At 40.7% G+C, this 24,434-nt stretch overlaps 1 non-coding gene across 1 annotated transcript; it reads left to right on the forward strand.

The window, feature by feature from the left end:
• The first annotated feature begins 22,635 nt into the window (after positions 1-22,635).
• LOC121243791 lies at positions 22,636-22,742 on the forward strand. The gene has a single exon (XR_005936278.1). It is a non-coding gene; the product is annotated as a small nucleolar RNA R71 (small nucleolar RNA).
• Positions 22,743-24,434: the final 1,692 nt, after the last annotated feature.

The following is a 24,434-nucleotide window of genomic DNA, read 5'->3' on the forward strand; positions in this document are numbered from 1 at the left end:
GTCTGCCACTATTGGTCGGGTCGAATTGGATTCAATGAGGGATTGGTATGGTAACCCTAACTCGGTGGATATGATCCTTTCCCAAGTCCCGTTGCAACATTGTCAATCTTGAGGGGGTCATGGATTTTGAATATGAGTGGAAGTTTTTGGAGATTTTTATTTATTTTTATCTCTAGACATGGGTGGAAGTTTCTCATTGGTGAAGCTGAGACGTCATGAGTTTCCAGTGAGGGCCTCGTGGCGCCATGTTCCTGTAATTTTGAAGTTACTCTCACCAGGGGAGAGATGGAACGTTTGGATATTGTTTATTCATGGGTTGGGGAAAACACAAATTTTGTTGATTCCGCTATGATCCTCAACTCACGTGCCCGTTGCCCCACTAGTCCAAAGAGAGGTACGGGGTGCCCTCGACCAACAGCCGTCCCTTAGTCCAGTGGTTGATACGAGACTCAAAAGTCACCTCTACTGACAAATCTTGATCACCTTGTAGACGTAATAGACCAAGGATCTTAGGACTTCGACTCAGTATTGGACACTATCATTCTTTAACTTGATTCCCGAAGACTTCCCAGACTCTTTTTCAAAGGTCTTATATGAACGGTTTGAGTTGTCTTTTTCTTCAACGGGAGTGTAACAGTCCGCCAGAAATGTAAGATATGAAATTTTTTAGGTTTTAGGAACCTCGTGAAAATTCGAAAGTTTTCATGAATCGAATCAATCGTGTAGGTTTTAGTCTGTCAGCATGGTCAATGTTACAATTCACTAGGGTGCCAGAAATTTGATTTTTATTTATTTGAGGTACTTAGAAGTTTCAGAATGGGATAGGTTCTACGCCATTAGTTTCACTTGAATATTTAAGATTTTATGGCGCAATAAACTCATTTCAGTTTTCAAATGAAACGCTTATTCGAAAACGTGTGATTATTTTGAGGCACTTTAGAGTCGAGATTTGATTAACGATTTGTACTCTAAGATTAGTATGATTATTTAGGATTTTACAGTATAAAGTTTTTTTCACTTTTTTTGGAATGAATAGTAACCTTGATAGTAGCACATAGGGCAGTGTTTTCAAAATCACAGCGTAGAATGTCAAAATTAGGTTAGAGAAGTTTCATTTGGACACTTGACAAGATCTTAGCCGCACTTGGTGAATAGTATTAGACACTTGGCACCAGGAGGAACCGTGAGATGGAAATGTGAAAGAAATCAAGTATTGAGATCATAGCACCTAAGCAAAATACTATTCCATCCAACCATCCAATTTGTACCAAACCAAAGAGGGTTTCAACCCTAGCAAAACCCTAAACAATTGGAATCTAAAAGCTTGGTTGAAACAGAAACCCTAAATGGTTTCCCCAAACTCCAAATTTGCTTCCAAACCCTAAATGGATCCAGTTTCTAGCTTAGTGTTTAATCACATGATTTAATCCCTTCCACATGCTATTAACCACTCAAACGAATGTTATGAAATCATTGTTCAATCCTTTAAGCCTTGAAAATTTTATTTGGCCAAGAAAAATTAGATTTGGTCTTGATAACAACCCAAACCCTAGCCAACCCCTCTTTAAACCTCAAATTGATGCCCATTCGGTTAAGGCCTATAAGGCTTAAGAAATTGAGTCACCTTTGCAAGGCTTATGGAGGAAGCTTCCCCCTTACCATGGCTAACCAAACACAGCCCAAAGCAGCCCCAAGTTATACTTGATGTGAAGGCCATGGTCACCTCATCCCTACCCCCTCACCCAGCAGTCCAAGAGCAAAAAACCATGGGCTTGTTTTGCCCCTTATTTTGGCTGACACAACCATCACTCAAGAAATTACCCAAGTACCTTTGTTTATGCACGTTAATGCTGAACAAAAGCTATTAGCATGGATTAGTAACCAATATAAAATATTAAGAGCATTAACAAAATAATTTGGTTACAAAGGGAAACCCTTTGAAGAACTCCTCAAAGCTAAAACCTTATGGGACAATCAAACCCAGGAAAGCCAATTTTATCGATTGAGAGTATTACAAGTAAAACGTTTACAAAACTTTTGCAACTAGACACGCGACCCACTTGTCTTCTACCGTTGTAGGTAGCCAGAACCTTTAGCGCTCTCTAATCTTTGTCTTTCCTACTGGAACCTCCAGTAGTTGAGCTTAAACACAGCAACTCCCCCTTAGAGTACGCTCTCACTCAACCCCACAAGCTATGCTTTTTGGAAAATCATTTTCTCAAGAATTTTCTTTTACACAATCTCTTGAAGTTCTATCCAGATCTTCAAGCTCTCAATGCTAGAGAATACGTGCTATTCAAGTGTTATTTAAAACCCTCAATTGACTCCTCTATAAATAAGCAATGTTGTGATTGATTTGGGGAAGGACTCTGCTGACCAGTTTATCTAGAATCTCAGTCAGATACATTGCTAACTATTTGCGAACATCTCAGACTAGATCACTTCTTCTAGATTGCATCGAGTTCAAATCAGCTTCAATTTCTTCAATAAAGCTTGCATCTTTATCTCTTCAACTGACTCTTAGACTCGAAACATACATATGACTCTTATAGACTCTTATCTTAAAATATAAACAAGATTTGATAAGAGTTACAATTCAAACACTTATCCTTATCGGATAACTTCTATTCAAATACTTATCTTTATCGTATGCAATCCTAGAGTCCTATTTAAAATTACATTCATCCAAAACTCAAATTTAAATACAAACTCACCTAGTCCTAGCCAAATATAAATTACATTTACAATTTTCCCCTTTGGCTGATTGATGAAAAAAATATATATTGGATGAATGTGATTTAAACCTGCATAAACAACTAATCAAACCACAAGCAACGATCTCATATAGAAAGTTATACTTCATATCAAAAAAATTCATCTTAGGCAAAATGTTTGAAGTATCACAATGAGTCTTAACGTAACCACACACATATCAGTTTAATGTAGCAAGTGAAATCAAAATTAGAAAAGCAAATCATTGTTCAATATACAAACCAAACTGAAAAAAACTTTTCAAGAAAAAGATAATAAAAGGTGGTGATGGTGGTGTCCGCATTCTGTCCGCACTGCCCTACTGCTCCCTCTACTGAAAGATTCATCCCATCTCCCCTTATGTTGTTGTTAGCATTAGTTAGAATATGATTTTTCTTCTTCTTCAAGTGGGTTTACTGTTTTCAGAATCTGATCCACATCCAGAACAACTTGCTACAGCCTATCATTCACCTTCTTTGACTTGTCCTGCAAGTATGCTAGCATTTGTTCAATTTTTCCCATTTTTCCTTCCCACTTATCCACAAAATAGTCAAATTCTGACTGCAAAATCTGAAGTTGTTCAAGCACTTCAGTGGATTCTCCTGGGGTAGGATGGGAAGATGTGGATGCCTCAGCGTGGCTTCTTTTCTTTCCACTAACCATAGCTTCTGACTTGGTAACCGTTTTAGAGGAGATCTTCCCGTACATCTTTATGTGGCCTCTCTGCTCCTTAAATGAGCTTTAGCAATTCTGGCCAACTTCGTGATGAGACCTCCAAATGGTAGATTTTCCTTGTCTGTCATGTCAGCCCTAGCCTTGAAAATAACATTAATGATATGGGAGGGAAGATCTATAGGTACACCTTTAACTAGAGCATACATAAACTGAACTTTTTCAATTGTCAGCTCGGTATGCCTAGTGATGGGCCAAAGATTTGTCAATGCAACTTTGGCAAGGAACCTATATTCGGGGAGCATTGACTTCATAGAGAGTCTATGAGTCTTCGAGGGCCATGCTGGTGCATTGGACCCAGCAAATAAATCTTTCATTTGGGCTTTTGATGAGGACCCCATACCCTTGTACGGAAAACCTGGGTTTTCCAAACTAGGGAGTTCATAGAACTCTCTAATAATCTCGGGAGTTATGATCATATCAACACCCCTAACAGTGGATGTAATGAAATTATTGTCCACACTTAGTAAAGAGTTGGCATAAAATTCACTCACAATTTCAATATAAGGGGCAGGGGCTCCCTTAGTATTTTTCTCTCATCCTCTGTCAGCAAATATGCGAGTAATGAATTCAAAAGCAAGGTCATTCACATCACTCAGAGTTACCTCTCGTTCTCCAAGAGCATTCCTCTTGGAGAACACAGTCTTGTAGGCCGTCTTTGCTTCCTCATTAACAAACTTTGGTGGTTTTGATCTTTTGGTAAGAGGCTTTGATATACTCCCCACTCCTTTAGAAGGGACAAATCCTTTATCTGCTGCCTTGGATTTTTTAGGATAGTTCTTTAGAGTTCTCACATAAGAGTCAGATTCTCCCTCACTAGAGGAATTTATTGGAGGTGTTTTGCTATCAAACTTCGCTTTCTTTGCAATCGACTTGTATTTCATCTACAAAAAAGAAAAAGAAAAAAAATCCTTTCTAAGCTTGAGAAATACGCAAAGTAACCAGATTCACTTTTCTCCCAAAATATCGACGTAATAAGGCAAAGAACGTGAAGATAATTCCTAAAAAAAAAATTAATCCAATCACACACGTGTTTCTAGGAAATTATTGTTCAGTGATTTTTACCAGATGAGGAAAATACCTAGACCTAAGCATAGGACCAACGCAACATAGGGTGGACAACGACGACATTGAGAAAATAACCAAACAGACTCACATGTAGCCTTTGTTCGTTACCTTCTACAACAAGAACCCACCACGAATGCTTTTCCAAGCATTATTTAACCCCTTAAAAAATATTTTCAAGTCCTGCCAACTAGGTTTCCAAAACTTCAACGATTTCAGATATCTTTAAGGAATCAGAGATTGAGAGAACTAAAAAGAGTCTTAAAGCAACAAAAACTTAAGAAATACATTCCAAAAAGAAGACTTACCTTAATTTTGTGCAGAAGATAAACACAAATTTCTTGAGATGCATGGACTAAATATGATGCGTTTCTCTCTAAGAGTGTATCGAAGAAGACAAACAAAGTGAATGGAAGAGAGAATCGAGGCTTAATGGTGATTAAGGGTGATTGACGTGTAGTTAATGCTGTAGAGCAGCTTTTTCATTTCCTGCCCAAAGCCTGAAATGTGTCATACACATGGGATCCCCTTTTTCCAACACGTAGAGCATGCCTTAAAGGTAACACCCCACTCCAATTCCAGTTACTCATGCATTTTTCTTTGTTTTCAAATTTTTTAAAAAGGAAAACAATTTTAAAGAACCTAGAAAAGTAAAAATATCATGTATTTTTTTTTATTATTCACAAAGGTTGGGCCTTTTTGAGTAATTTCCTTGTCCAACCTTTGTTACACTCAACGCTTTTCCACGTATTTAGGAGAATTATTCATTATTGGCCAGTCTTCACAATTGAGAATTTTTCTTAATTGATGACCAGCCAAGAATTCGTGTGTGCATGAGGAAAAAAAATATTTCCAAAATATTTTTATTACTATTTTTCTTTCTTTTATGTACTCCCCCTTTCTTTTATAATTGTTTCAGGTTTGCTCTAATAAGGGTGAACTTTTCTTGAAAGTCAAATTTTATGCTGGGGCCTAGATACCTGAAAAAGCAACTCCCTCCAAGCATTGTGCCATATTCACTCTATATGTCCATTTTGTATTGCATATCTTTTTCCACAATGATTGAGACAACGATTTTTTCTACAAGGACTTTTAGAGCTTAGATCCATGCATGAGTGTTCGTCTTTTTCCGCAATGACTTTTGAACACTGACTTTTTCTATAAGGATCGACCTTAATACATGGCAAGAGGAGACCTTTTTCGATTTGGTATTAGGTTCAACTAGTTTTAGTCAATTCAAGGCATAGATTCCCCCTCTCTTTGTGCAATGTATGAGTATACGCATATTGTCACCAAATTGGTAGGAGGTCAAATTTAAGTTCCTTATAGTGCAGAGAATAGAATCCTTGTGTGGTCTTCCTTAAGAGTTGTGCATCAAATGTAAAAACACATACTAGACAAGATCTACCTCAATCACAGCAAAATGAATTGGTGGAGTCACAAAGAAAGAGCCGGTACACTCATAAAGCTTGTAGCTTGCAGAATTATAGCAACATGAAGTTTTTGAAAGAAAAAGTAAAACAAACACCCGTTTTTTTATTATTTTAAAAAAAAAAAAAAATTAGGGCATGTCATACACACCAATGGCCTTCTTTAGAAATTCAAACCTTAGTCCATCTAAAGGTTTAGTGAACAAATTGGCCAGTTGGTGTTTGGTACCAACGTGTTCCAGAAATATTACCTTTGTTTCAATTAAGTCTCTTATGAAATGATGTCTTATATCTATGTGCTTGGTTCTTGAGTGTTGCACAAGGTTCTTCGATATACTAATTGCACTTGAATTGTCACAGTAGACAGTCATAGTATCTTGAGAGAACCCATAGTCCTCAAGCATCTTTTTCATCCAAAAAAGCTGAGTGCAACAACTGCCAGCCGCAATGTATGTGGTTTCAGCAGTGAACAAGGAGATGAAGTTTTGCTTCTTGCTCATCCATGCTACCAGATTGCTACCGACATAAAAACAACCACCTATGGTGCTTTTTCTGTCATCAGTACTACCAGCCCAGTCAGCATCAGAAAAGCCAACCAGACTCAGATTTGAATCTTTTGAATACCATATGCCATAGTCAACAGTAGCATTCAGGTATTTCAAGATTCTTTTTACTGCTGTGAGGTGTGATTCTTTAGGATTAGCTTGAAATCGTGCACAAACACCTACACTAAAAGCAATGTTAGGTTTGCTAGTAGTAATGCAAAGAAGACTTCCTATCATGCTTCTATACAGAGTAGGATCAATGCTCTTACTTGTAGAATCCGAACATATTTTAACCGAGGTGCTCATTGGAGTGCGAGCATGTGTCTTCCCTTCCATGACAAATCTTTTAACAAGATCTTTAGCATATTTAGATTGTGAAATAAAAATCCCTCATTCAGTTTGTTTAATTTGAATCCCAAGGAAGAAATTTAATTCCCCAATCATACTCATTTCAAACTCATTTTTTATTTCTTTGGAAAAGTCATGTGAGAGTTTGTCAAGAGTGGAACCGAACACAATGTCATTTACATAAATTTGAGCAATAAGTAGATGCTTACTAGATTTTCTTAAAAAAAGTGTTTCGTCAGCGTGACCTCTTACGAAGTCATTTTCAAGCAAGTATTTCGTTAGTCTCTCATACCATGCTCGAGGTGCTTGCTTCAATCCATAAAGAGCTTTATTCAATCTGAAAATATGGTCAGGAAACAAGTGATTAGAAAATCCCTTTGGTTGTTCTACATATACTTCTTCATTGAGTATGTCATTTAAAAAAGCACTTTTAACATCCATTTGATAAAGCTTAAAATTTAAATGGCTTGCAATTTCTAGCAATATGCAAACAGATTCCAAATGAGCTACTGGTGCAAAGGTCTCGTCAAAGTCAATTCCTTCAACTTGGGTGTATCCTTGTGCTACTAGACCGTCCTTGTTTCAAACAATGGTTCCATGTTCGTCTGACGTGTTTTTGGAGATCCACTTTGTTCCAATGATGTTGTGATCTTTAGGTCTTGGAACTAGCTCCAATACTTGATTTCGAGTGAGCTGGTGCAATTCCTTGTGCATGGCGTTGACCCAACTTTCATCTTGTGAGGCTTCTTCCACCTTTTTAGGTTCAACCTGAGACAAATAGCAAACGTATGAGACTTGATTTAAAACACATTTTCTTAATCTCATACCTTCATCCAATTCTCCATAGATGTTCTCCTTTGGATGATTGTGGTTGAGATATGTTCTGATAAGACAAGTTCTGAATAAGTTCACATGAATAAGAAAAAGTTAAGAAGTTTTTATGAAAATCTTAAGTCTCTGTTACAAGTCTTTTGAAAATGGTCAAGTGCATAAGTCAAGTTCTGATCAAAGGCATAAGTCAAGTACATGTCCATGCACACATTTCATGATATACCTTTTGTATGCCTTGTGTTAACTGTGGTATGTTGTGTGATTACTTGTTGAGATTTCTTGACATCTCATTGTGATAGTTTCCACTACTATTCCCCAATCGGAATGGAAGAAGTTATGACAGTTTTAGTAAATGACGACCATGACCACGAGAAAGAGAATGGCACCTCCTCCTCCGGAGAGGATTGTGCCTAAGATGGCTGTGAATCGGACCGAGCCCTCCATCCTGGAGCCACTCGAGGCCATCGACTTGGAGATCTTTGGTATACTTGAATTCATTGCGGAGTTCAAGTAGCGTAATAATCGGGATGAGGATAGGGCTTTGGAAAAAACATGTGAAACCTGAATCTTCTTGAAGAATACAGGAACTTAAGTTCTTTTGGTAGAAAAAAAAAAGTACTCATCATTTTAGACCTCAACTTTTATGGAACTATGTTTTGAGGACATCCCGTGTTTTAGGAGTTTTAAACTATACTCAATGATTTGGGATGTTATATCTTTATGATACATGTTTACATTTTGGACAATGTTTGGGATATAATATTAGTATGGTGCCATGTACTTTGCAATTGCTTGTCGCGTTGCTTAGTTTTGCCGACTTTTGCTATTTTTCCATTGCTACATTATTGCATATTGCTAGTGTACTTAGGTGCATAGCATATTATCTGTCATGAACGAGGGATGTGTAGCCTTGTGTTACATGTCTCGGTGTCTCAGTCACCGTCTAATCCCAAGCAGGGGCTGGGGGCGCCACAGAGCATGGTAGCAGAGCAATTACGTCTCTGGGTAAACCCACACGTTGTCCTAGGAATGCATGGTACCTTTAACTAGGTTTGGGATCTGTAGTTCTAGGCTTGGATCTTATAGCTTTAGGCTTGAATTCAAAGGAAGAAGAAGGTACGCCCGTAAGAACGCGAGTTCAAGAGAAGAAAGGTTATTCTACTTAAGGAAGGGACTGACCCACGTTGGTTTTGTGTATTTTCAGGAGAAGGAAATCATGGTTCCAAACTGGCATGAGAACGCATCTCCGAGAGGTGGGGATCAGGAGACTGGTTATCCTCCAATTGAAGGGGGACATGCTATAGCAGAAGCCATTCGCCAGATGATTGAGGTGGTACGCACTCAAGTGGAACAAGGACAAAACGCCAGACAAGTACCGCCTAGAGGGGAACAAGGATGTACCTATGAGAAGTTCATGGTGTATAGATACCCGAATTTCATTGGAACGAAAGGACCTTTAAAGGCTAACAAGTGGCTTATGGATTTAGAAAGAACCTTCAAAATTAGCAAATGCTTAGAAGAGCAGCACGTCCAATACGTAGGTCATATGCTTCAAGGAGAAGCTGGAATTCGGTGGCACACCAAATGGCACAAGAATTGGGAAGTCTGTCTGCACTCACTTGGGAGCGATTCAAGAAGGAGTTTGATAATCCTTTCTTTCCGGAGACAGCTAAGCAGCAAAAAGCTTTGGAATTTGCAAGTTTGACCCAAGGGAATATGATGGTTGATCAATATGCTGCTCATTTTATGGTGATGGGGAGGTTCACACCTCATCTGATTAGTATTGATTATATGTAAGAGAGGAAGTTCTAGGACGGTTTGCAACCTCGTATCCAAAATCAAGTAGCATGCCTACAGATAGGAAATTTTCAAGAATTGGTCAATGTAGTTTCGATAGTAGAGGCGGAGCAACGAAGACTAATCACACAGGCTAAAGCGGATAGGAAAAGGAGATTTCCTTACTCGTCAGGAAGTAGTACGGGGAAGCGAAAGGCCCCTGTAACTCCCAGTAAAGGAAAGGGCGTGGTAGTCGAGAAGGCAGCACCTGTCACTCCACCACCTTGTCGCCAATGCAGGAAGAGGCACAATTGAGAATGTCGTAGGGCCTCGGGAGCGTGTTTCAAATGTGGTCAAACTGGCCATATGATCCGGGATTGTTTGCAGATTACTCTTGGAGGAGCATTAAAGCGAAACACTAAACCCAAGATTGCAACGAAACCCAAGGTTTATATGCCATTACGCCAAGAGAGGTAGACCTAGAAGCTGATGAGACGGCAAATGTGGGAGTGATTACTGGTAATATTTCCAACTTTGCCTTAATTCATAGATAGCTTGTGTCTGGGAATCTTGAGTAATTATAATTACCTCTTTAGGAAAAGTTAGATTGAAGTAGTACGTGGTATGTGCTTTGTTTTACTCCGGAGCGTCAAGGTCTTTTATCTCTAGTAGATGCGTACAACAATGTGAGCTTGAGGCTGAGCCAATGCCTTAGAAAGTTTTAGTAGCTATTCCAGACGGGAAGGTAATCGGTTGCACAAGTGCTGCACAAGTGTAGTTAAGAATTGCTTGTTGGAAATTGCAGATTTTGTCTCCGCAGATTTGATTGTCTTCCACTTGATGGAATTCGACCTAATCTTAGGAATGGACTGTTTGTCTAGGCATTATGCCCAGATAGACTGTCGAAGCCGGGAAGTAGTGTTCAATCTACCTGCACGCTAAAGGATCTGTTATATGGGTGAGACTGTTCGGCTTGATTTGTCTACAGTAACAGCTGAACAAGTCAATAAGAGTTTGTTGAATGGGGCAACGTTTATCTAGTAATGATGATGGACATAACAGTAGGACCTAAAGAAATCCAAGGAATCCCTGCGATTGAGAATTTTCCTAGGGTCTTTGCTAATGAACTTACCTTGATTACCCCCAGATCGAGAAACGAAATTTGTAATTGAGCTTGAACCGGCCACAGCCCCAGTGCATAAGGCACCCTATCGAATGGGCCCCACCAAAATTGAAAGAGCTTAAAGTGCAAATTAAAGAGCTTCTAGCAAAGGATTTTATTCGACCTAGCTCATCATCGTGGGGAGCACCGGTCTTGTTTTTAAGAAGAAGGATGAGACTCTTCGGATGTGTATCAATTACAGGGAATTAAACAAGGTGACTCTCAAGAATAAATACCCCTTGCCAAGGATAGACGATCTATTAGATAAATTACAAGGAGCTATAGTTTTCTCAAAGATTGATCTATGATTCGGATATCACCAGCTCAGAATCAGGGTGCAAGACGTCTCTAAGACTGCTTTTCAGACTCATTATGGACACTTTGAGTTCCTAGTCATGCCTTTTGGGCTGACAAATGCCCCTGCTGCATTTATGGAACTAATGAATCGGATCTTCTGACAATACTTAGACAGTTTTGTAGTGGTGTTCTTAGATGACATATTGATCTACTCCCATGATGAGCAAGAGCATAAGAAGCACTTGAGGATTGTACTAGAGATATTACAGGAACATCGGTTGTATGCCAAACTTAGTAAGTGTGAGTTATGGCTCTGCGAAGTGAAATTTTTGGGACATGTGATTTCTAGCAAAGGAGTGGCAGTGGACCCTGCCAAGATTGATGTTGTAATGGAATGAAAAAGACCAACTAATGCTCATGAAGTATGTAGTTTCCTCGGTTTGGCAGGATACTATCGATGGTTTGTAGAAGGGTTTTCTAGACTTTCTGGCCCTTTAACGGCTTTGACAAGGAAGAAGGCTAGATATGTATGGACAAAGCAGTGTGAGAAGAGTTTTCAGGAATTGAAGAAGAGGTTAACCTTGGCCCCAGTTTTAGCATTACCAGAACCTCACAAGCCTTACGTGGTCTACAGTGATGCCTCTAAGATGGGTTTGGGTTGCATTCTAATGCAAGAAGGAAGAGTCGTCGCTTATGCTTCGCGACAACTCTAAGATCATGAACGGAATTATCCTACCCACGACTTGGAACTGACAGCGGTAGTTTTTGCACCAAAGATCTGGAGGGACTATTTGTACGAAGAGAAATGTGAAGTGTACACGGACCACAAAAGTCTCAAGTACCTGTTCAGCCAGAAAAATTTGGATATGAGACAACGGAGATGAGTGGAGACCATTAGTGATTATCTGTGCGAGATTAAATATCACCCCAACAAGGCTAACATTGTAGCTGACGCACTTAGCCGCAAAGCTCAGATAGACTTACCATTAGTCTTAACAAGATTGAGGAATCTAATGATTGGAGATCCGCTGCGAGATGTCATTTTTGCAGTAGTACAAGAGTTCATATCCGTGATTGAAGAAGAAATCCTGGAGGGATAGCATAAAGATGAGAAACTGGAGAGGGTTCGACAAAAGATTTTGAAATCAGAAGGGCCCCGACATTTCTATATTGGAAGGAATGAGATGCTCTTTTATAAGGAGAGGAAAGTGATTCCTAACATCGCTGAACTGAAGGAAAAGATATTAAGGGAGGCCCATTGCACCCCTTACACAGCGCACCCTGGTAGAACAAAGATGTATTGAGATTTGAAATGTCAGTTTTGGTGGGATGGAATTAAGAAAGAAGTAGCAGAGTTTGTGGCAAAATGCTCCACCTGCCAAATGGTAAAAGCCAAACATCAGGCACCGGCAGGTGAACTAGAGTCATTGCCTATCCTAGAGTGGATATGGGATGATGTGTCGATGGACTTTGTAATCGGTCTACCAAGGACATCTTCAAGAAAGAATTCGATATGAGTTATAGTCGACCGATTGATTAAGGCATGCACTTTCTACCCATAGCTAACACGGACTATATGGAAAAACTTTCTCGAATCTATGTTAAGGAAATAGTCCGATTGCACGGAGTACCTAAGAGAATAGTATCAGATTGAGATACCCGTTTTACTCCACGATTTTGGCAAAGTTTGCAAAAGATGTTAGGCACTCGTCTGAATTTTAGCAGTGCCTATCACCCTCAGACGGACAGACAGACGGAATGTACAATCTAGACTTTGGAAGACATGCTTCGAGCATGTGTTATAGAGCTAAGTGGTGATTAGGAAAGTCACCTACCTTTGGTGGAATTTGCCTACAATAATAGTTTTCAGACTACCATTCAAATGGCACCCTATGAGGCTTTATATGGAAGAAAATACAGATCCCCGTTGTATTGGGATGAAGTGGGGGAAAGGAAAATGCTAGGACCCAAATATTTACAAGAAGTTCATAAACAAGTAACCATGATTCAAGAAAGAATGAAAGCTGGCCAAAACAAGCAGAAGAGCCATGCCAATAACTGATGTAGGAGTCTGAAGCTTGCAGTAGGAGAATGGGTATACCTCAAAGTATCACCCATGAAAAGAGTCATACGTTTCGGTAAAAAGGAAAAGTTGAGACCTCGATACGTAGGACCCTATGAGATAATTGAAAGAGTCGGTCCAGTAGCTTACAGATTGGATTTGTCAACATAGATGCAGGGAATACATAATGTATTTCATATGTCAACCTTGAAGAAGAGTTTTGGAGAAAGACAGCCAGTAGTTATGGAGCCCGGCGAGATTCAGCTTCAACCCAATTTGTCTTATAAAGAATGGCACAGTTGAGAGAACGAAGACAACGTCTTCTCAGAGGGTGCCTTAGAAGAAAACAACAGGCGATAGCAGAACAATCAAGACAGATGGAGGTGTTTGAGCATCATCACACTCATGTGATGGATGCGGACGCTAGAGGAAGGCTTCATTTTCGACGAGCATTACCACATGAGGAACGACAACCGTAGAGTAGCTTGAAGGAAGTAGAGAGAAGAAATCTGTGCAATTTCAATCCAGAAGCAGAATCAAGTCGCACAGTGGAAGAACGTGCAAGTCGGTTCATATCTTTTGAGACCTCAAATACGTCTCTAGGTCGTATTCGCTTCCGTGAAGAAGGTCAACCAATCAAGGACACGAAGCTTGAGATAGAGCATAGGTTGAACAAAATGCGAGTCAATATGTATTTTGATTACAATTTGGAAGATATATTTTACTTTTCATAGGATTTCGTGACCGTGGAGGCAGATGAAATGCCCCCATCCTCAATATCGTCTGAGAAGTCTACAGCTGCTTATGGAAGAGGTAGTAGACCGAGATTTCTTCTTATGAGTATTTTAATGATTGTGGTGCCAATTTCAAGGACGAAATCTTTTTCTAAGGAGGGGAGGATGTGATGACCTGAGTTTTGTCTAGGCTTGGCCCTTAGAATTCGTTCTAGGTTGCCATGGCATTTTAGGAGTCTTAGTTACTTTGGAAGGCCTTAGAACCTTTAATTTGGTAACTTGAGCCCATGAAGAGAGTGACCTTAGATTACTTTGTAATTTTCGGCCCTATTTAGAAGCCTAGGTCCAATCGTTTAAGCCCATGACCCAACTCTATGTCACTAGTGCCATGTGTCATGAGAATGTTACACCTTGAAGCTAGTCTTGATAGTGGGTTAAGGGGGAAAGAGAGTTGTAGGAAAGCACCAAGAATGGCTTGCACACCTAGTCCATTGTTTTGTCCAAAATTCAAGTTCCAAGGTAGATTTCTTGGAAATGGAAGCCTAGGGAAGTGAAATGGAGCTTTTCTAGAAGTTTTGCATAGGAAACCGAAGGGAGGCACATAGGATTTCAAAGTTAGTCAGCTTTTGCCAAGTGTCAAGCATGCACTAAATTTCTAGAAGATTATGTGAAGAGACTTTTGTATCAAGGACAAGTTTGCCATCAGGGTTTCAGCTAGCACACTCCCAAGCATCCCATTCACTTGCCACTTGTCACTTAGTGTATTTTGGATCAATAGTACATGAAAGGTCACCTAGGGAAGGAGTAGTTGGAAGATGAAGCAACATCTTCAGAAAGGGAGATGGAGAGGATGACTAGGGCTAGGGCACAAGCCCAATGCCACTTGTCATCCATGCCAAAGGTTACTTGTTGAGAAAAAGAAAAGGCATGTATTATTTTACCAAGCTACCCTTGAAGAAATATTTACTTATTTAAGGAAAGGAAGGGCATAAAGGGGAGAGAAGGAATTTCGGCCAAGGAGGAGAAACCCTACACGCCACCCCCTAAAATGTCTCTTCCCAATACAATCCAAGTAGAAAACGCCAAGAGGCATTTCAGCAAAAGGCAAAAAGGGGAAGAAGAAACCTTGCCACTTGTCATCAATGCAAGGATTTTGGATGCAAACAAGGAGGGAAGTGAAGGGTCTCATATAAAAAGGGAAGGGTTCACGCCAAGGGGCTTTTCCCTTGCCATTTTTTCCGAATTGCATGAGCTCTCACTCTCTCCACTCAATTCTCCCATGTTCATTTGAAAGGTCCCTCACTTTCTTGTATCTTGCTTTCCAACCAAACAAGGAGAATCCTTGCTAGAGAAGGAATTTCGGCACCACTAAGGATTAGCAAGGTAAGGATTGGCTTCCTCTAAGTCTTGCACACACACGTCATTTCTCAATCCAAAAATGAGATTCAAATCTCATTAGATTTTGAGAAAGAAAGAACACACAAACTTTTTAACGTTTTCTTGGAAATATGACTTAGGGTTTTCAAGAAAACCCTTGAAGCCAATTAGTAAAAGGGGAGTTCATCCTCCATATTTTTGACCACCACATGTATCTTTACTTATCTTAGGTTTTGTTTTACTTCATGAGTGAAATGAAGGGGTTTTAGCCCAAAAACCCTAGAAGCCGAATGGTTTAAGACCAAGTGATGCCCTAGAAATCCACACACACACTCAAGAACATGAGGTAGGATTTTAGATACTCTCTCTCTAATATAGTATATTCAGATTTACAGCTTGCTAGTATTTCTTCATGTGGATTTTTGTAAGTATACACTCAACTTACTTTTGATTAATGCTTGTATATACTTGTGTAAATGCTTCCATGGGTTTGATTTCTTTGTTTGCTTATCTCTTGCTTGTTTCTTTGAATATGTTAATATGATCTTGAATAACTCTACGGAAGGAATTATATGTTTTAGATTTGTCATGAATATGTCATGAAATGTTCCTATATGTTCGGTTTTCACTTGATTGAGGTTGATGGTTTATGAAAGATGATGTTTCGGTTTGAAAATGCTTTGGGAGTTTCGGACTTGGTCAAAAACCTATGATTTCATGTTTGGTTTCACTATGTCTTAATTTCTATATTATATGCTTGTGGTTTGGAACAATGTTTAAGTGATGAATCTTCATGTTTTTGTACCTATGAGTTTCGGCCTAAGCTAGTTCTCATGGTTCCATGTATATCTTTTGACATCTCTTTTTGTTTATGTTATCATCCTATGAAATATACATGTTATGCTTGGTTATTTCATGCATGGCATTTCATATGTCATATGTCAAGTATAAGTAAGCATGTTATAAGTCTCATGTTACATGCATTTGGAGAAGAGTGTTTTCAAAAAGTGTTTTCAAAGAAAAAGTTTATAAGTTTTATCACAATCCCATGTGCTAGGGCTGGGAATTGTCCTAGTGGAACTCTTCCCTCTGTCCACTCTAGAGTGTTTAAGAATAGAGTGGTAACCCCTAGGTCGACAAAGTACCATCGACGAGCCTCGAATGGATTCTTTTCAAAGGATACCGAAGCAAGGAAGCGCCTAACGCTAGTGGGTGCATAAGGCATGTAGCTCGACGAAGTAAGGTCGAGTTAATATGAATCTCTATTTATGACGTATTCATCACAGTGTACAGACCATTGATGGTGTGGTAACTAGCAGGAACACATGGTGCAAAAGGGAACCGTGTTGTATCCACCCTCTGAACAAGGATAAGAGCTCATAAGATAAGGATTACTTGATGAAAATCTCGTGATATGATAAGGATCACTCGATGCAAATCTTGTGATATGTTCTAGTAAGGCAAGTTCTAAATAAGTTCACGTGAATAAGAAAAAGTTAAAAAGTTTTTATGAAAAGCCTAAGTCTCTATTACAAGACTTTTGAAAATGGTCAAGTGCATAAGTCAAGTTCTGGTCAAAGGCATAAGTCAAGTACATGTCTATGCACGCATTTCATGATATACCTTTTGTATGCTTGTGTTAACTATGGTATGTTGTGTGATTACTTGCTGAGATTTCTTGAAATCTCATTGTGGTAGTTTCCACTACCATTCCCCAACCAGAATGGTAGAAGTTGTCACAGGTTTAGTAAACGACGACCATGACCAAGAGGAAGAGAACGACACCTCCTCCTCTGGGGAGGATTGTGCCTAAGATGGCTATGAATCGGCCTGAGCCCTCTATCCTGGAGTTACTCGAGACCATCAACCGGGAGATCACTGGTATACTTGAATTCATTGCAAAGTTCAAGCGGCGTAAAAACCTGGACAAGGATATGGCTTTGGAAAAATGTGTGAAGCCCGAATCTTCTTGAAGAATATGGGAACTTAAGTTCTTTTGGTAGGAAAAAAAAAGTTCTTTTGAGTTCTTTTAGACCTCAACTTTTGTGGAACTATGTTTTGAGGAGGTCCCGTGTTTTGGGAGTTTTAAACTATACTCTATGATTTAGAATGTTATATCTTTATGATACATATTTATGTTTTGGACAATGTTTGGGATATAATACTAGTATGGTGCCATGTACTTTGCAATTGCTTATCGTGTTGCTTAGTTTATCCGACTTTTGTTATTTTTCTCCTGCTACGTTATTGCATACTGCTAGTGTACTTAGGTGCATAGCATATTATTTGTCATAAACGAGAGTTGTGTAGCTTTGTGTTACATGTCCCGGCGTCTCAATCCCAATCCAATCCCAAGTAGGTGCAGTGGGTGCCACAAGAGTCACCGGAGTCTCCTGAGGTACCTCGGTCATCCCTGCCTGGCTTGGCTGGGTAAGACGTAAAGCCGCTCTGGTAGCAGAAGATGGTGGAATGACATCTTTAACCTTCGAAACTAGCACCAAAGGTTTAGTGCGGCTAACCAAGATAGGGAGGAAGGGCAACGGGGCGGACTCTCCACTACTGTCTACACCTTCTTCAACTTGTCCCTTCTTCCCTTTCCCCTCCATTAGTGGGCTCGGCGGCCACTTGTTGTACCTACGCACTAGGGCTATGCAGATGACTTGAAAACCCTTTAGACCCATTCAAAATTACCGACCCGACCTTTATCGGTTCATTTCATGATTGGTTTCCAACCCGACTAGTTACAGGTTGGTGTCAAACCGTCCGACTATAAATAAGAAACTTATCAAACCCTAGCCGCCCAACTCCCAAGTCCCATTAGCTTTTTGCATCTTTCTCATCAAGTTCCGGCACAACCACATCCAGCTCACACGAGTCTCCCTCAATACCCCAATCCAAATATTCAACAATTATGCACATACAACAGTAACCACAACCACCCATAAATGCTAAATCATAATCTCAAAAGCCAAACCTTCTATTTCTTCTATGAGATACAATGGATGAGATGCAAACCGAGCCTTTTCTCCAAGAATGTCGTAACTTGGGTCTCTAGACAGATATTATTCTAGGTCAGATCCTTCACTTTCATAGTAGACTTCCTCTTCTTCAGACTGGTAATCGTCGGACTGCTCAGAGAAAGCCATCGTTTGTTTCTTAGCCTATTTTGCTCAAAGAAATTTTCTTTTATTTTTCTCCTATCGGTAGTGTAAGAAGAGATGGCTGAAATGCTGCTATCCGAGATTCCAAATGACTCACCACAGCGAAGCCAACGGCAATTCGACGACAGCATCAAGTTTCTACAGATGGCTTCTGTAAACGACTGCATCTGAATGACTATTCGCAAAGTTTTGCTCTTTTCATCTGAATGACTATTCGCAAAGATAAATCGATGTGCAGAAAGTTGGGTTTTTTTTTTTGTTTGGTAAAGGTCAGGTCATATGGGTTTGATCCAAGTCTATTTTATTTGGGTCGAGTTGATTTGGTTTGGCGCCAGACACAAATGCAGTTGGGTCGGGTACAAACCCGGTTGTACCAGCTCGGGTTGCAGCCCTATTATGCACAACGCCTCTCATGGGGACAGTAGGTTCATCGAAGTGGGTGTGCATTCGAGGAGCCAAGTAACATCTTATGTTGGCCTCAGTAAGGCCTTGGAATAGACGTCGTTCGGGTGCACCTTGGCCAAGGCTTGCACGATCTCCAACCGGGTCACCACCACGGGAGTCTCCTTGGGCTTCACTTCTTTATCTGTGGGCACTACCCACCATACGGCCCTCACGGGATACTCTCTCTATATGGTCTGCCCAGCAGGGAACTCCCATCCCTTGCCAAACAGAAAAAAAGAACAATCGAGTCCACCTTTGACCCATTGATGTTGTGATTCCAAGCGAACCACTGCCTACCCAGGGTGCGACTGAAGCTATAGGTGTTTCCCTTGTGCGTCAGAATGTTGTGCACCAAGAGGAACTCGAATGCGGTGAGGTCTGGGTTCTCGAGATCGACCTCCTCCAATGCCCTACGCCAAGCAATGCAACAACATACTAAGATCCTCCGTGCATTGGGGTGAAGTTGCATAGGGGTGAGGCCGAGGAAGTCTAGAAACTCATTGGGGTGAAGCTGCAAAAAGGGAGCCGCAACCAACATAACGAGGCGTAGTGCCACCTTTGAGGCAAAAGCCTTCACGAGTCCCAAGAATTTCTAACACAACGGTATCAAGGAGACCATAAGAGGCCTTCAACAACCGCAAGAGAAGGGGAGCAAGGAACAAGGAAAGCGAGAAAGCAAGGAAATAGGCAACCAGTGAAAATGAAAGCAAACGGACCAAAAATGGGTGAAGAAAGAGGCCTTAAACCTCCTCACGTCAGTTGAACTAACCCTGGCAATGTGCAAGACATGCACGACGTGGAGGAAAATGGATGGACATAGATCCGTTGTGCATGCCGCACAAAGCGACTTGAGAGAAGAATCGTATCTCAATTCTCCCATGCGAGAAGAAATAGACAGGTGCAATCAAATGCATACCGAACCTGTTATAAATGTGCCGTAAAAAAAAAAAAAAAAAAAAAAAAAAAAAAAAAAAGATTAAGGAGAAGGGGGAAGGGGGAAGGCAACAATGTAATTCCCACCGAACCAATTTAGCAAGAATTGGCGAGATAACTGGGAGGGGTATTTCCCACTCGGCCTCATCACGAGTGGGCCTAAGCCCAACTCTATGTGTTTAGCATTGGTCTCATCAGCCTGAGGCTCTAGTTCCATCCAAAGGGCCCAGGTCCTTTGGAGTCGCACCAGAGAAAGGAAAGTATGAAATGTGGGAAATCATCCATAGAGGACAAATGGGACCCTCTGACTCTAATGTCCCCTGTTACATCTGGCATTAATGACTTACGACGTAGAATTAACGGAATATGCAGATGCCCTCCATTCCCTAATGGAGGGAATCAAAAGTGATCGTGTCATTTACCCACCACCAGGACTCACTTTGGGAGTCACATCACATTAAAAGCACCATGTTAGAAGCCACACCACATTGAAGGCCCTGACCCAAGCAGTCGCATTGCATTAAATGCTTAAGCTAAGATGGACAAGAGCGAGATGACTCAACCTTGACACTGGGAACAGGATGTTCCCTAGGGACTTAGTATAAAAGTCCCCCATCTAGTTACAAAGGACTATCTCAGACTCTAAATACAAAAGCTATTGTAATACGCGCAAAGAAACTAACTTTGACATCGGAGGCTCCCCGGACCACTTTGAGCCCACACTTGGGGAAAGCAGATGGGACTCACCACCCTAACAACTCCCCGATCACACCCAACACTCGAGAACTTGCGCAGCCAAGTGAGTGGGAAACACGGGGAACCCTGGATCTCCTGACATCGGGTATGTTGGGGCTTAACAGAGAGCGTCAGTAGGGGAAAGTGAGTGAGGGAGCCACACCTTATTAATGGTGTCATTCCCTAGACTCTACGCCGCATTAATGATGCACCCTCTGAAGCCACGTCGCATTAAAGAATTCTAACAGAACGAATAGTGGAAAATACATAGGCTTCTCAAAGCTAGGTACTAGTTGTCCCCACCAAAAACCTAGTATAAAAGTCGATTCCTGGGTACAAAGAACTCTCTTGGATTCCTCTAAACTTACGCATAAACTACTAAGGAGATATACTGACTTTAGAATCGGAGACTCCCCGGCCACCACCACCAAGGCCCCTCTTTCTCCAAGTTTGCTTAAGTTGCATGTTATAGCCCGAAGACCTGAGTTGCTAGAACCCGGCCCAAAGGCGTGCGAAACATGATGTTAACAGTGTGCCATCTGTGAGATTTCTATAGACTTCATGTGTCCTTCGTATGCCTGCGACAACCCATTCTCAGACAGCTTAGGGATAGGAAGAAACAACGTCAACAAACATGGAAGCGAGGCTCACCGTAATGGAACAACTGGTAAGAAAATTGACTACCAAGGTGGAGACCCTCTGGAAGGAAAACGAGACACTCAAAGCGGCCACCAATGAACCAAAAAATTAGGCAAAACCAAGCAACAACGAGCACTTGGGATCTAGGAACTGAGGAGAAGAAGGCAACAGAGAGGAGGAAAGAAAAACCATGTAAGACGAGTTGTGTAACCTCAAAGAGAAGTACGATGAGATGGCAAGGAATATGGGCACATCATCATAGGTAGACCAATTGCTCACCAGCATAGGCCTCCCATACAGCGAGGAGGTGATGGGCAGGCTCCTACCACCAAAGTTCTGAGTGTCCCTCATGGACACGTACAATGGGACTAGAGATCCCTTCGAACACATGGAAACCTTCAGAGCCCACAAGATGGCCTGTAGGGCCTTCCCGCTGACTTTAAGGGGGCCGACAAGATTATGTTTCGTGTCTTTAGCGCTCGGGTCCATAGACTACTTTGGGGAGCTAGCTTGTCTATTCCTCACTTAGTTTATGGTGAGCCGAAGAAGGAAACATGCCACAGCATACCTCCTCACCATCAAGCAGGGGGAAGACGAGAGCCTGAAGACATACCTATCCAAGTTTAACAAAGAGGAGATGACTACGGACAACTAGGATGAGAAGATCACTCCAGAGTCTCTCTTGGGAGGACTGCGGCCCTGATCCCAATTCATGGCAGAGCTGGCAAGAAGAACTCTAGCCACCTTGCGAGAATTCATGGGCCAAGCCGACAACTATATCAATGCCGAAGATATACTTCGGGCCTTAACGAAGCCAATGAGGAGAGAACTGGAACCGACAGAGAAAAAGGCGAAGGTGCTGACTAGAGGCAAGGCTCCCGAGAAACCAGAGAAGGGGCCATCCGACAATAGGAGGGAAGAAGCACCAACGAAAGCCCCAAGCCTTCGATTTGGTCGACCGGTGCTCTCCATCCAGAAAGATGACCGCCAACCAGCCCAATCGAACGACTACAAGAACGCCAACCGCTGTTATTGCACCTACCACCAGTCCCCCACCCACAACACCGAAGATTGCCTTTCCTTGAAAGAGGAAAGATAGTAGGCTAGGTGACCGAGACTGCAGTACCCATGCACCCGAAGGCCAAAGCAGTACGGAGAGGATTAGAAGGTAAGGAAGGGAAGGGAGACCGAGGCAGAGAGTAGCTGCACAGGGACCAAACATGATTGCCCCCACGCACCGCATCAAGGAGGATAATCGCTAGGGGAGATTAGAACCATCGCGGGAGGCTTCGCTGGTGAAGGCGCAGCGCATGCCTGGCTGGCGAGATACAAATAGGTGTATTCGGCAGAGTGCCACCCAACCAAGTACAGAAGGCACGACCCGGCCCTAGTCATTTTCTTTGGGGAGAGGAAATGGTCATCTATCGGCACGACGATGCCCTGGTGGTAACTATGCTGGTCGCCAACTTCACCACTCGGAGGATCCTTATCGACAACAGTAGCTCCGTGGATATCCTGTTTTTGGAAGCCTTTACGTGAATGGGAATAGACGCCTCCCGACTCCAACCAGCCCCATGCCGCTATAAAATGTCTGTACTTGAAGCTAGGTTGGGAGATTGTGATGTGGACACTTGTGCAATAAATCATTGTATCTCTCTCATGCCTCATATAATGATTCACCCTCAATTTGGATGAATGTAGTAATATATTCATTAACTTCGCTGTCTTGATCGAAGGGAAATATTTTGCTAAGAATTTTTGTGCCAATTCCTCCCAGGTGGTGATGATGCCTGACGACAAAGAGTTCAACCAAGCTTTTGCTTTTTTCTTAAGTGAGAAAGGAAAAAGTCTCAATCGAATTGCATCATCTGTCACTCCGTTGTGTTTAAAAGTATTACAAATTTCTAGGAAATTTGCAATATGGACATTAGGTTCCTCTTGTGACAGCCCCCGAAACTGGACGATTTGTTGAATCATTTGAATGATGGCCGGCTCTATTTTGAAATTATTGGCTTGTATAGCTGGCCACCTTATACACATGTCGCCCCATTAACAGAAGGCATAATATTATCTCTGAACACCTTGTTCTCCTGGTCGGCCATATTAAATTTAGAAGCGGCAACTTCTTTCTTCTCCTCTTCTTTCAATCTCAGGATCAAAAATTGTATGCTCAAATGATTTAGATCGGGACTTGCATTTCTAATTCCTAAAAAGAAAAACCAAACTGACATCTAATTTAAATATTTTTTAAATAAAAATAAAGCCCAAAGTAGAAAAAAAAATCTAGCTATTATCAATATCAATAACAAATAATTAATCCCCAAGAACAACGCCAAAAACTTGTTGTATTGAGAATATCTGCAAGTTTACAAAATCGTAACAAATAGTAAAGTGTTTTAAAGAAAACGGATATCGAACTCACCGAAATTAGTTATGATATTGAGTACTGAAATTTACTACATTAATTACCATTTGGAAAACTGAAATTTAAAGAATAGATTATCTAAATTAAACTGGAAAAAAGAGCATTAAAATTAAGATTTTAAAGATAATAAAAATAAATCTAGAGCGTTTGATTTCACCTAACGAATCTCACACAATTTATTCTTCCTTATTATAGAATTTCAATTATCCCTTAACTATTCAATATTTTCTCTCGAACAATACTAAAAATATATCCAATTAATAATTTCATATCTCTATGTGAATTTAATTAGTTAGAGACTCATTAAGTTCTTTAGATTTTTCTTAAAAATCACACTAATCGTGATAAAGTATCTTTACTTTTGCTCAACTAATGGTGCTTGAGTATAAAGCTCTAATCACAAATCACCTCTCGGTCTCATTGCGATTCAATAGATCAAACAATAATTAGCTAGAAGATTGCAAGCATTACAAACAAGGAATAAACACTCAATCATGTAAATATTGAAACTAAAATAACCTAGAATATAAATTATGTGTTCAATGTTAGACTACATCAAAGCTCTAGAAAATAAAATTAGTTCATAATGAAACTAAAAAAAAAAAAACTAACGTTCTTCGTTGTAGTCGATTGATAAAGCATGCGGCTCTTGCCTCTGCTCCCCCAATCCGCCTCCTTAAAAGAAACTTAAAGAATAAACTCTGGACTATTGGCCTCTAACACTCAAACTCTCCTCCTTAATTTCATCCTAATGATATGTTTATACAGGGTAGAAAAGAAACCTTAACATTTTCATGATTCCCGCCTAAAAAATCGCTTAACTTTTAGGACTACTTTTGGCAGCCTCATATGCACTTCAGGAGTCAGAATTTAGAAATCCTTACAAGAGATAGAGTTGTAGCCCTTTAAGATAGCTTTCCAACTCATCTAGAATCGCATCCATCGAATGTGTGGGTAGAAAGTTATGATTGAAATACTCAAGCATGT

The sequence above is a fragment of the Juglans microcarpa x Juglans regia genome, chromosome 8D (assembly GCF_004785595.1).
Source record: "Juglans microcarpa x Juglans regia isolate MS1-56 chromosome 8D, Jm3101_v1.0, whole genome shotgun sequence".
Taxonomy (NCBI): Eukaryota; Viridiplantae; Streptophyta; class Magnoliopsida; order Fagales; family Juglandaceae; genus Juglans; species Juglans microcarpa x Juglans regia.